The sequence below is a fragment of the Lytechinus variegatus genome, chromosome 14 (genome assembly GCF_018143015.1).
Source record: "Lytechinus variegatus isolate NC3 chromosome 14, Lvar_3.0, whole genome shotgun sequence".
NCBI classification, from domain to species: domain Eukaryota; kingdom Metazoa; phylum Echinodermata; class Echinoidea; order Temnopleuroida; family Toxopneustidae; genus Lytechinus; species Lytechinus variegatus.
In genome coordinates, this window is record NC_054753.1 from 5136493 (window position 1) to 5148456 (window position 11964).

The 11964-nt window shown below is 34.3% G+C and overlaps 10 non-coding genes across 10 annotated transcripts; all 10 read left to right on the forward strand.

Annotated features, from left to right (window-relative positions):
- The first annotated feature begins 5434 nt into the window (after window positions 1-5434).
- TRNAV-AAC lies at window positions 5435-5507 on the forward strand. The gene has a single exon. It is a non-coding gene; the product is annotated as a tRNA-Val (tRNA).
- A 698-nt stretch (window positions 5508-6205) lies between these two features.
- TRNAV-AAC lies at window positions 6206-6278 on the forward strand. The gene has a single exon. It is a non-coding gene; the product is annotated as a tRNA-Val (tRNA).
- Window positions 6279-6596: 318 nt separating this feature from the next.
- On the forward strand, window positions 6597-6669 carry TRNAV-AAC. The gene has a single exon. It is a non-coding gene; the product is annotated as a tRNA-Val (tRNA).
- Window positions 6670-7358: 689 nt separating this feature from the next.
- TRNAV-AAC lies at window positions 7359-7431 on the forward strand. Its single transcript has one exon. It is a non-coding gene; the product is annotated as a tRNA-Val (tRNA).
- A 263-nt stretch (window positions 7432-7694) lies between these two features.
- On the forward strand, window positions 7695-7767 carry TRNAV-UAC. Its single transcript has one exon. It is a non-coding gene; the product is annotated as a tRNA-Val (tRNA).
- A 906-nt stretch (window positions 7768-8673) lies between these two features.
- On the forward strand, window positions 8674-8746 carry TRNAV-AAC. Its single transcript has one exon. It is a non-coding gene; the product is annotated as a tRNA-Val (tRNA).
- Window positions 8747-9109: 363 nt separating this feature from the next.
- Window positions 9110-9182, forward strand: TRNAV-UAC. Its single transcript has one exon. It is a non-coding gene; the product is annotated as a tRNA-Val (tRNA).
- Window positions 9183-10071: 889 nt separating this feature from the next.
- TRNAV-AAC lies at window positions 10072-10144 on the forward strand. The gene has a single exon. It is a non-coding gene; the product is annotated as a tRNA-Val (tRNA).
- A 273-nt stretch (window positions 10145-10417) lies between these two features.
- Window positions 10418-10490, forward strand: TRNAV-CAC. Its single transcript has one exon. It is a non-coding gene; the product is annotated as a tRNA-Val (tRNA).
- A 306-nt stretch (window positions 10491-10796) lies between these two features.
- On the forward strand, window positions 10797-10869 carry TRNAV-CAC. The gene has a single exon. It is a non-coding gene; the product is annotated as a tRNA-Val (tRNA).
- The last annotated feature ends 1095 nt before the right edge of the window (window positions 10870-11964 follow it).

Here is an 11964-nt window from a genome sequence, read left to right on the forward strand (position 1 = left end):
TCAGTCTGCCATAAAATACTTAGTATGCAATCGAGAATAAAACGAAAGAAACCACATGCGTCAATTCTTAGATGCAACTGTGTGTCGTTGTTATTCATTTTATTTCATGTTTCAGAGAACTGGCATCCACTCGCTAATAAACAATCGATTAATAATTAATTTGATTTCGCTACATCTTGGACAAAATTGTATTAAATCGAATAAATCGATGAAATTACCTCTAAAACAAGGACAATGCTGTCAAGAAAACTTTTTTGTACACTTCAAACATTTTAAATAAATCGATAGTGAATTAAAGAAATACCCTTATAATTTATGTCAATATGAAATAAGGGGTTGCAATTAAGAGGTTTTCAAGAATAATTTCTTAAAATTTCGGCACTGCAAAAAAGGACTGGCATACCTGCATGGGTACCAGTTGCAGAAAGAGTTGCGTTTGAATGCAACCTATATATAGGCCCAGTCCACCCCACAAAGTTGAATTGAATAAAAACATGAAAATGAATGAATCAAGCAAACATAACCGCTGAAAATGTCACCACAAAATGAACGTTTTAAAGACGTTTAAGACGAGAATCGGGCGCTTTAAAGTTTCACTTAATTTCCAAAATTGTTTTATGTCCATTCTCCTCGATATGCAAATGAGAGAACCGATATCATCACACACTATTTATTTTGTATACGATTATTTTGTTTCTCACTATCATTTGAAACAAGGGTTGAATCCTCTTTAAATGTTTGGGTTTGCCATTATTGCAAACTATGGTGATTCATGATGATGCTTTTCACTGTGAAATAAAGGAATTATCCATATTTTGTATAATAAGCTCCAAAAGACACAGTAATTTTCAGAATTTTTCTTTTTGATTATTCAAATCCTCTTTGTGTTGCAGAGGTGGACTTGCCGCTTTTTTTCAGCATCTTCGATGTTAATATTCGCACTTTATGATGCAACATGTCAAATAAAAAAAAAACTGTAACATATTCAACGTGGAATCAAGAACATGTTTTTGATATACTAAAATATGAAAAAATAAATAAATTTGTGAACATGGGGAGCGTTTTATGAAAGTGTGTGTATTTGAGTTTTGTCAGACGTGTATCAATCTGATTATTTACGTCTGGGACCGACCTTTAACGTCACCATCCGAAAGACGTGACCAGGGCTCGAACTTCGAACCTCTGCATCAATTTGTAACTTCCCCACAGCTTGGATTACAGGCGCACGCCACAACGCCCAGTTGAAAGGACTATAGTCGGACGTTTTATCCAACAAAGTCTGTTTCATCCGACAGTTACCATAGTAACAGTGCTTCTCAGCCAATCAAAATCAAGGAAAGTTGTCAGATCTGACAACTTGTTGGACCAAGATGTTGATGAACGGCTCCCCATGCCTTTCATGTTCTTACTGCAATCGACAGGTTATTAATTTAATACAAATGTAGAGGCAGGAATTTGAAAAGATGGTAAGGTTGTGGTAAAACGCATCGATATTTTCGCGAAATTTGAAACAGTCCCTCTTGCTGGAACAATCGATAACTTCTTTATGTTGATATGCCTGTTGTGTTTGTTATTTTCATGTCAACTAAAGTTGACGGCCAGTGTACACCGATATCCTATTCTAATTTAATTTTTTTTGTTGACGTGTCTATGATTTTCACCTTGCGAAGAGAGAGGGCGTTATTTTGTATCCGAGTCTATAGTCTCTCTTTCTCACCTCGCTTCTTGCGGGCCTGCGACGTTGTGTTTATGAGGTTAATATCATGATCATCATCTAATAAGTGGTATTTTTATGTACTGGGGCCCGTTGCAGAAAGAGTTGCGTTTAAACGCAAGTAAAAAAATCAATCGCAAGTCCCAAATGCGCGCTGTTGATTAGTTGAAAATCAAGTTACGGGTGATTTTTAGAGTTGCAATTGATTGCAACTCTTTCTGCAACGGGCCCCAGATCATGTACAGTCTATTGCTGCACTGATCTGTAGGCATCCAACATTATAGGGCGAGGTACTGCAAGTTGATCAAGCAGGGGCGGAGCTAGCTTTTTGTTAAAGGCGACCGCACACCTTACGATTGGTCTGCGACCCGATTTCAGAATAAATGTATTAGAATATGATGCTAACATTGAGTCTTGGAATATCTTACTGTGTAATGTTCTAAATCATCGTACAAATACCAATGTTCAAATCTGTGACTATGCTATCATCCTTCTTAGAATAAAAGCTAATTTAATATCTAGTAGTTATGACGTCATAGCAGTCGTACGATTGGCTACGATTTGAAACTAATTTGGCCTTTACTCCGAAATGAAGGCTTGCAATCTTTCAAAATTGTTATATTAGTATTTTTTCAATTCATCTAAACCTAAAATAAAATGATATATTCCATTCACATATTCAGAAAATGAGCAAAATGCGATTTGTTCCAAAATCAGATCGCGAACATTCGTAAGGTGGCCTGAGGTGGCCTGTTTGACAATTAAGTTGGTTTCCTCATCTCAAATTCCTAATTCAGTTAACCGTAACCATGATACATATTCAAAAGTTATAGGAATAGCACTGACACCTTTTATTTCCAACAAATCAATAATTTTATTATTTAAAGTCACACTTTCTGTAGATACAGTTTCCAGCTTCCACTAACCCAGTAATGGATTTCGAACAATAGAGTTAGATTATAAATTACACTGTAAAAACTGCGGTGTTAAAACTGACACCAATTGGTGTTAATAGAGTACCACACCTGAGGTGTTAAAATTACACCCTAGAGATTAAACATAGCACCAAAGAGTGTAAATGTAACAACAAAAGGTGTTGTAATAACACCTATAGGTGTAAAACTAACACCACCAATTTAACACCGGTGTAAAATAACTGGTGTGGTCCTCTATGTACACCGGTTAACAACACAGTTTTTGCTGTGTACATCGAATAATGAGATTTTACACAACATCATGCATGGAAACATCAACATGATAAATATAAATTAACAATGAATCATTGACAAGTCAAGACAGGCATTCACTAGTGTTTCTTGAATAACTGTACTTTACAAATTAAACCTGCAGAAATAGAAGAAAATATATCGTATTCTCAATTCAGTTTTAATTCTTACTCTGGTCTTTTAGCTATAAAATATAAAACAGTATAGTTCCATACGACAGCACATTAGGTGCTTACTTCATTCGCAAGTCTTTGTGAATGATAGATAAAATAGTTTTCTTCACAATTAAAGGTTTTCAAAAGAACATAATAAATAGTAAAAGTGTATAATCCCAGTCAAATTTTGTACAAAATTATTTGTCTTACAATAATATTATTTTAGCACAGAGTTAGACTGTGGATCGGACTTCAGAATAAGGATCATGATAGCGGGCTAGGTAAAGATGCGATCCGGGGATGTGATCCACCGGCACTGTTGAAATGCTTAGTTTTAACAGTGTGTAGACAATTTCACACTGGATATTACCTCCACAGTGTGATTCTATGTTCCATATAGTATATTATGTGAGGACGTGTTTCACACTGTTGAAATGTTTAAATCTAACAGTGTGAAGATCATAATGACATACTGTGGACACTTGTAAAGTGCGATTAATCAGTGTGTCACAGTTTGTTCACATAGTGGACTGTGGTAAACATGGTGAAGACACAATCCACACTGTTAACATGCTCACATTCAACAGTGTGAAGATATGTTCACTCTATGGATACTTCCACAGTGTTAGGTGTCACTGGCGTAAACTCACAAAGCAGGCGCAGGGAGGGGCCGGGGAAATCATTGAAGCTTGTCACATTCCTGATATCTATTAACTGGCTTATTATAATTTCTATGATTGGGAAAATTATTGTTTCATCCTTTCAGTCCTTTCACTGCCGTCACATTAGGAATACTACAATACTTTGTACGAGTTATAGGATGTCTGTACGTGCAAACGATGAAAGCAGTTCAAATTTTCAGCAGAATTATGAATATCAAGAGCAGTAATGACTGTAAATACACCGTCCCTTGAGATAATCTCGTAACATAATTTTTCTGAAGTTAACTACACTGATGAAATGCATCGGCCTCTATCCCAGACCATTAAATAAGATGCTTCATAAATATAATTTCGCCAGGAAACCATGAAATCAAGTCTTTTGTGCATCGACAAGAACTTCGAGTACTTTGCGAATATAACCATTCACATTGATGGCGTCCATGCTTGAGAAAAAATTGAATGACGATCCGTTTCACCATCTCATGAAGCATGACCGGGACTTCACAGAGTCAAAAACAAGTATATTCACGACATCCATCCCAGCTCTGCATAAAGGGGCAAATATATCCCATATACAGGCAATAGACTGATTACTGGGTAACTATGACGTCACAATACTTCGTCATCATGATGATATCAACCCGAAAGTGTCCGATTAAACGAGGTGGATGACGAATATTCGCGATAAGTCCCGGTTGGTTTGAACGTTGTGCCTCCGCTGGTTGATCGGTTGTACGTATCCCTCAGACTTGTACTCCTGCTTCGAATGTTGTCCAGTTCCGAGCTCTTGGCGGCCGAGCGTCGCTTGGGACGAATTGACGATGGACAAAGCTGCTTTCTCCACGCTCTCCTCAGCTCAGGCCTAAATTAAAACATAAAGATAAGTATTGGAAAGTAAAGATATATTTAAATGGAAATGACATCATTTATGGACCAACCAGGAAACCCTCATGGAAATGAATTTTCTCGAGAGTTGAGTGAAAACTGAGCAATTCGTTCGCTCCCTATAACATTTTTCTCAACTAACTGCCATGCGCGCTATTAGCATATAGCAACAACGGACTACTTTCTCATTTTTCACCCAATGCATGCCCACGAGACTTCGCACACAGACATGCGGGATATATATACTTTTAAAGTGTTTGTTGGGCCAACAAACACTTTAAAAGTATACATATTCCGCATGTCTGTGTGCGAAGTCTCGTGGGAATTGGGTGAAAAATGAGAAAGTAGTTCGTTGCATGCACCCGACGTACTGTCGATCCCTTTACGCTGGGTCAAAATATTTGCATTTTCCAGAATTCTTTATCTATACTTATACCCTATAATTATTTTTTTTTGGCTAATTCTGATGGTGAAGTGTTACCATTCGCATTTCTAATAAATGTTACTGTTTCTTTTTTCAATTTTATTCAAAATCCCAAGCTCCGGTCTTGTTGCATTTCTGTGACTTTCCCAACTTTAAAGTTTTTACTCCACAATTTTATTTTGTAATTTGTAATATTTCGAGACGCAATGACTCCGTTGCTTTAATTCATATTCATTTGACTGATTATTTATTTATTTTATATTTATTGCTAATTATTGTTTTTTGCTCTCTATTTTACTTTTTAGTCAATGCCTTCATTTGTTGTCCGTAAAATCGCAGTGTGCATAATCATGAGAATTCTTAACTGAGTTTCCGTAGTGTAGCGGTTATCACGTGAGTCTAACACACTCAAGGTCCCCGGTTCGAGCCCGGGCGGAAACACTTTGTTTTTTTAAATGTTTGATTCATTTTTTTTTCAATTCGTAAACAGTGAATAATTAGATCTAAAACTAAAGCTAAGACTTTGAGAACCCCTTGGTGTATGATAGTGTTTTTTGCGAAATGATTTCTTATCAACTATTTTGTTGATTCGTTTTAATGTCTTGTCAGATTTTTTTGGTCAAATTTTCTTGCTCTTTTAAAATCATCTTATTTTCATCCTTAAAGAATTTTAATGAAGTGTTACCATTTGAATAATAATGTATAGGGCTACCAACTGTTGCTATTTCCTTCTTTTCCTTTTCATTCAAAGTCTACACTCAAAGTTCCCAATTTGATCCTATACGGAAAAAATCCTCTTATCATTTCGAGATTTTTTGTATAGAAAATTTAATTATTGAATTAGTTGATGTGCAACAAATTCAATTTATGATGTGAAATCAATACGGTCAAGCTTACATTCCCATTTAATAGATTAATTGGTTTTTGATAGGAAAAGCTGTGCATGTAAGACTATGAAAAATTATGTGACAAAGGTCATCGAATTAATCTAAAGGACTAAGATTGCGTATTGCCTAATCATCTGCCTCCATCCTTTAATTTCTCATCATTAAATATCTGCTGACTGTTTGATGATGGGTAAAATCATTGTTGAAAATACACATTATAAGAAAATAAACAACAACGGTAACTAGCAGTCAGTTTCCGTAGTGTAGCGGTTATCACGTGAGTCTAACACACTCAAGGTCCCCGGTTCGAGCCCGGGCGGAAACATTTTTTTGGCTCTTTTGCAACAAATTTTGATTATTATGATATACGTAAATTATTTATGCAGACTGAATGTTAAGAAATTAGCGGATTAAGGCCGGTCATATTTTCATTATCTGTTATCCGTTCTGTACTTGCATCTTCAACTTAGTTCTCGCTTGACAATCTCATTTGGTAGAATCTCAAGACGCAATGATTATGAACGTGGTAACATTAGGCTTCATTATTTCGTTTGTATTTCATTTTGATTGTTTTCATAAACTGTTTTATTCGATGCTAAAGGTCTGTGATAATTGCAGTGTACATAAATCAAACATCACCTGAGTTTCCGTAGTGTAGCGGTTATCACGTGAGTCTAACACACTCAAGGTCCCCGGTTCGAGCCCGGGCGGAAACATTTTTTCTCTTTGTTGGTTGTTTTGCGACAAATTTGGATGATTATGATAGACATATTTTCGCAGATTGAATGTTAAGAAATTTTACGGATTGAGGTCCTGTCATATTTTCATTATCAGTTTTAATCTTCTCAATCCATTTTCAATCAATATCATAAAATAAATATCTGTCTCGGTAAGATTCCAATAAATTCACGTGATATAAGAAAAAAAAACATGAAAAAGCTACAAAGTCTGCTAGATAACTTCCGAAGTGTAGTGGTTCCCATGCTAGCTTTACACAATAGTTCCCGGTTCGAACCCAGGTGGAAACAGCAGTAATTATTTTAATGTTTGATTTCTTTTCTTGCGATTTGTTGATATTTCTTTATAGATACATACTTATTAAACCCATTCATACCATTGTTCATAAATAATCATGATTACTTTAAAGTTTCCATAATGTAGCTATTACCATGGTTACCCACACTTCCTCTCAGTTTCTTTATCCGTTCTGTTTAGTTCTCCCTTGATCATGTTGATGATCTCATTTGATAGAATCTCAAGACAGAATGATTTGACAGTGATAACATATGGGCTTCATTATTTCGTTTATATTTCATTTTGATTTTTTTTCATAAACTTTTTTTATTCGATGCTTAAGGCCGTTTTCTGTTATAATTGCAGTGTACATATGTCAAATCTCACCTGAGTTTCCGTAGTGTAGCGGTTATCACGTGAGTCTAACACACTCAAGGTCCCCGGTTCGAGCCCGGGCGGAAACAATTTTATTTTCTTGGTGCTGTACTTTTTCATTGTTGCAAAGGTCAGTGGATTTATCTTGATAAAAAATAGATGGCTTACATATTCGTGATAAATTCATCTTTTTCACACATTGATTCCTGATTATGTAATGAACGTCACGCCCCTGTTATTTTCATTTTTAAAAATCTGATTTTACCCAAATCCAAGAGTCATAAAGGGCAAAAATATCTTATTCGTTGTTTGGATGTATTTCTAGGTTGAGTGTATGTTTAACGGCAACTGGGTTTCCGTAGTGTAGCGGTTATCACGTGAGTTTTACACACTCAAGGTCCCCGGTTCGAGCCCGGGCGGAAACATATAGTGATTCCTTTTTATTTCTTGGTTTCATGTGTTTTTTTTTAATAGATATGCTCTGAATTAATATACTTGTGAAACATTTCTAGGCATATTTTTATGAATATTCATTAGGTGGGCTGACGATGTTATCCCCACCCGTTCTTTTGTATTTTGTTATAAGAAATTATGTTTATTCAATTTTTTTCTACCAAGAACTAAAACAATTGGATTGTCTAGTCATTAAGTGCATTAGTTATTTATTGCCGCAACTTATTTCATCATAATGGAGACACATCATTTACAAATGTGTGAAAAGATGAAACATTCATGATTCCATGTAATAACATATATCATCAGCCCACCTAATGAATATTCATGACGATGTGCATATAACTGTATTCACAAAGTATTGATAAACTTTAAAATCCAAGAACTTCGCTATTTGTTCTCCGATTATGATGAAATTTTCAGCATTTTGCTCTGTGAGTTTTACTCTATTTATACATATATATATATATAAATAATTTCAACCCGGACCATCCCTTTAAGAAATAATCACAACTATTTCTGAGTTAACGTAGTGTGGCGTTTATCACGTGAGCCAAACACTTGTGAAAACAAGTCCCTGGTTCGAGCATGTTTTGTAATGTTTTGTACATGGATTTTTATCTTTAGTTTGTTTTTGTGAAACAATTGATGATGCCAAATGATAGACCAGCGTACAATATTTCAATATTGCTTTAAATAGGACAGAGCTGTGTAAGATTAATGTTACGAAGGTCATTCGGATTAATCTAATTGAATACAGTGTATTTACTTTGATGACGTATTAAATAATAATCTGTCTTCGTTAAATATCAACTGACTTTATATATTCATTCTTGAAAGTACTATACAAGAAAAAAAATAACTGTCACCAGTGGTCAGTTTCCGTAGTGTAGCGGTTATCACGTGAGTCTAACACACTCAAGGTCCCCGGTTCGATCCCGGGCGGAAACACAAATTTTAAAAACATTTTTTACGAATTAACTAAATACTCTCGACAGCTTTGACGGTTCTAACGTTATTTGATTCAATGAATTTCTAATATTTTTGTAACAGATCAACATACTTAATTACTGTTTATTTTTAATCATGAAGAAAGTGAATATTATTTTTTTCTTTGGTCTTCTTTTAGTGAAAAAATAAGAAACGAAGGAAAAAATCAGAGTGGATTTGTGCATTTAAATCCTTTTATTAAAATGCGTCTTGAAAGGGATATAAAAAAAACATAATTAAGAATCGAACCCAAATTTATTAAGATCAAAAATATATTTGGCCCCTTTGTAGTTCTATTATATAAAGCACACGTATTTTATCTGGGTTTCCGTAGTGTAGTGGTTATCACGTGAGTTTTACACACTCAAGGTCCCCGGTTCGAGCCCGGGCGGAAACACGACCTATTATTTTTTAATAAACCTGCATTTTTTTTAAAGTAAATGTGAGTCTTAGTTTATTTATTCTTTATTAATCATCGTTTCGTTATAAATAACTATTGTATCAACACTTGGTAAATTATAGTTACTTTTCTCAACAAAAAAGAAATGAACACCACTTGACAAAAGTTAATTTTAGCGCCAGTAGTGAAGCGATTAACACATGAATATTTCGTGAGCGATTCCAGGTGTTATTTTTTTTCTCACTCTTCATTAAGAATTTTTCGGTTTCTATGATCTTTTACCAAGTACTTTTTAACAAATTAAACATTTATTCAGAACTTCACTTCGCCAACAGTGAATAATTATATTTAATATGTTTTTATTTCAAAGCCCACAGTTAATGCATTAAGAACTGATGACTTTGTGGAATCGTTTCTGCGAATTGCGATGGATTTATATGAATTCATATTTAGATAGACGGTAAAATTTTCTTCATCATTTATTTACTTTTATTTACATTTATTTACTAAGCCTTAATTACATTTTTGCCAATTTTCATCAAACTTAACGTGAAAGGAGACCTTTTCTTAGTATTTGATATATTATTCTTGTTATTATTATCATGATCAATATTATTTTTATCATTAATGATGATTTGTCTTAATACTTTGAAGACGAAGGCATCAATGTATATCGTTTTGCGGTTAGAGCCCGTGTGGAAACATTTTTTCCAGATATTTTTTACCCCCAATCAACAATCATTTTATTTTTATTGCATGGCTCAATGAGAATGCTGATGCAATGGTTCCTAAGAAGCTATTGTTTGTTCACTGATCTATTTATCAATTCAAATAGTAAAGTGGCATCTGCCTTCATGATCAACAGCTGTAACTGTAAAGTAAGGCAGTTTCCGTAGTGTAGCGGTTATCACGTGAGTCTAACACACTCAAGGTCCCCGGTTCGAGCCCGGGCGGAAACATATTTTTCTCCATATATATCTGTTTTTATGATGGAAAATTACTCCCACACCTGCTATAATTCTTCCGCATTCTTATTATTTTTTTATGCAAAATCAGCATACTTGTCCAAGCTTAAATCAACTATTCACAATCTACCGTAAAAATAAAAGCATTTGTCATCATGGCCAAATTTCTAAATAAAAAAAATAGTTGTTTTGTTCAATGTAATTCCTTCAAACAAATTCTCTTGCTGAAAATAGTTTAGGACTGTGAATCAATGCGACATCATCTGAGTTTCCGTAGTGTAGCGGTTATCACGTGAGTCTCACACACTCAAGGTCCCCGGTTCGAACCCGGGCGGAAACACTTTGGGCTTTAACGTTTGACACATTTTTATGAAAATTAATTACCTTTGACGATTCTTTGGTTCTTCTGAATTTCCATTTTTTCCCGCACCGAATCTATAAATTTCAATAGCATTATTCTAAATCAAGAAGAAAAAAACTTTCGACTGAACATTTTATTGTTCAAAATCTACTTGCTTCTTAATTAAAAAGAACATCATTTCAAAATACATGAATTGATTAAGATCACAAATATAGCTGATTTTTTTATTGTTTGATAATACTATTTCGTAACTTCTATTAATTAAAGTTCAGACATGCCATCTGAGTTTTCGTAGTGTAGTGGTTATCACGTGAGTCTCACACACTCAAGGTCCCCGGTTCGAGCCCGGGCGGAAACACTTTTTGACATCTTTTTATGAAAATTACTTACTCTCGACACTTTTGACGATTCTATTATTCTTTATTGATGATATGTTTTGTGATGTAAAATTACTGCGACAATTCTCATAAAAATTCCCATATCAATATATACCCGATTTTTTTTTCAAGCTTGAAAATATAAAAGCTTTTTTGTTGTAAAAAATATGTTTGTATTATTCAATCCATTTCCCTTAATGAATTTCTATTCTAACTCAGAATAATTGCATTCCCATCACCGGTTCGAGCTCGAGTGGGTTTTTCCCCCAAATGGCAAAGATTATGATGTGGATTAAAAGTATATTTAAATCCATTTCGTCAAAAGTGAATAATTTGATATTTTATTTTTTTAGGACAAAGTTTCAGAATTCCTCAATATATAATTATTATAGTGTTTTACGGAATCGTTTCTCCGAATGGAAATGGATTTATCTGAATTGATACTTAGATTATTTCTGTGATCATTTATTTTGATTTTTTTTATTTGATCATAATATGACATTACACTGTTACCAGTCACTGGTATTTTTAGTTACCCTTTCTTCAACAAAAATAATCAAGCTTTAATTGCTATTTTCTAGTTGCGTTATTATTTCGCTGTCCAATGATTCGTGATAGAATGTGGAGGTTCAGTATTTTAATATATGAATTATATTTATCAAGGTGATATATAAGATCTTTTAATCAATAGTTTCGTAGTGTAGCGGTTATCACGTAGGTTTTATACACTCAAGGTCCCCGGTTCGAGCCCGGGCGGGAACATTTTTTTTTCTCGCTCCGACTAGTATTGCTTTCGTTTCGAAGCAAAATACTTTCGACAAGTTCGACAATTCTCAATATAATTATTACATTCATTGCGCCTATATTCATGCATTTTTCTACTATTTTATATCATGCAAAAAAATACTCTATACGCAACTTGGGCGGATGTTGTAAAAATGTAATCCTATTTGGTTGCTGTGCAACAAATGCGAATGATGTTTTGAATTTGATACCCGTTCAAAATGCCCATGTCATATTCTTGAAATCGATAAAAAAAAAGATGAAAGGACTGCATATATACTGTTAGTAAGTTC